The sequence below is a fragment of the Canis lupus genome, chromosome 1, assembly GCF_003254725.2.
Source record: "Canis lupus dingo isolate Sandy chromosome 1, ASM325472v2, whole genome shotgun sequence".
NCBI classification, from domain to species: Eukaryota; Metazoa; Chordata; class Mammalia; order Carnivora; family Canidae; genus Canis; species Canis lupus.
In genome coordinates this window covers 117,632,964-117,634,455 of record NC_064243.1, presented here as the reverse complement: position 1 = coordinate 117,634,455, position 1,492 = coordinate 117,632,964, and positions in this window count along the sequence as shown.

Here is a 1,492-nt window from a genome sequence, read left to right as displayed (position 1 = left end):
TGTGGCTGTGCCTGTGGGGTCCCTAGGAGCGGGCGGGAGCCTCCGGTTGTGCTGAAGGGGGGGAATCTGTCCATTTTCAGGGGCTGAGTCATTAACACGATCTGGGACTCTCCAGCATCTTCCACGAGCTTTGCGTCATCAGGGTCCCGTGCTGGGGCTGTGAGGACAGACTTAGGTGCCTGGAGGCCTGGGTTCAAATCCCCTGACCCTTAGCAATCATGCAACTGGGGTCAACCCTTCTGAGCTTTGGTTTCCCCTTCTGTGCAATGGGCGTAAGAGTGGCACCTGTCTCCGGGGTTCTTAGAAGTGAATGGTTCTCCAACTTGAGCTGCCGCACAGTCTCCCCGAGGGCTTGTTGAAAAACAGACTTCCAGACCCTCCCCACCCCCCGGGGTTCAGAGTCAGCAGGTCTGGGGTGGGCTGAGAGTCTGCACTTCCATCAAGTTCCTAGGATCTCCCTTTGCCAGGCACTCTTACGAGAGATGAGTTAATAGATGTGGCTACTCGTAACAGGGCCTGGCACAGAGTAAGTGTTCAACTAAGCTTACTCTTACCATGGAAAAATTGGGGTGGGGGAGTAAGTGCTGTAGTAAGCACCAAGTGTGTACCAGGCTCTGTGCCAAGGCCTGGTGTTCATTTAAGTCTCACCCTGACCCCCTGAGATGCGGTAGGCAGATGGGCACATGTCTGAGGCCACTCTGCAGGAAGACAACAGCCGCGGGCCTGGTCCCTGCTTCTCCACATTTAAATGCAAGGTCCTGTCCCCTGCAGGACCCTACAATGGCCTGTCTGGGTTGAGGCCATCTGGACTCCTGTCTTACCAATGAGGAGGCCAGGTGTCTGGTCCTGGTCAAACCCAGGTCTCCCTCTCAGCCCTGGTCTGGTTCCAGAGTGAGTGAGAGGTCAGGAGAGACCTTTGACATGTCCCGGTCAGGCTGGAAGAAACTTCTCAACTGATGGCTTGGGACAGAGGACTGGACAGAGGGGTTGGATGGAGGCAGGAAGGACCACAAGTGGCACAGCCTCTCCTCTAGCTGTGTGATCATGGCAAGTTAGCCACCCTACGCCTCAGTTTCCCATACCTGTTAATTGGCAATAATGGTAACACCCGCCCTATAGAAAGAATTACAGTTAATATTAGGAAAGTGCTTAGAAGAGCACCAAGCCCATAGTAGGTGCTCAGTGAACACCAGCTTGTAGGGCTGTGAGTAGGTGCCCTCGCCCAGTGCCTCAGGCCTGTGCTCACTGCCTCTGCCCGTCACTCGCTGCCCGGGGGAGGGCCTGGTACGGCAAGGGAGTTATTTTCTGCAGGGCAATTTCACAGCCCAGGAGGTGTTGGCAGAGAGGCCCAGACCACAGAGGTGTCCATTGTCCCTGGCTTCCTGTTCCTCTGCCCCGAGCCTGTCACACACCCTGGTTCCTCTTGCTCAGCGGGTCTGGGCCAGGGGGTGGCGGGCAATCTGGAACTTCACCCTATCCATAACTGGAGGCC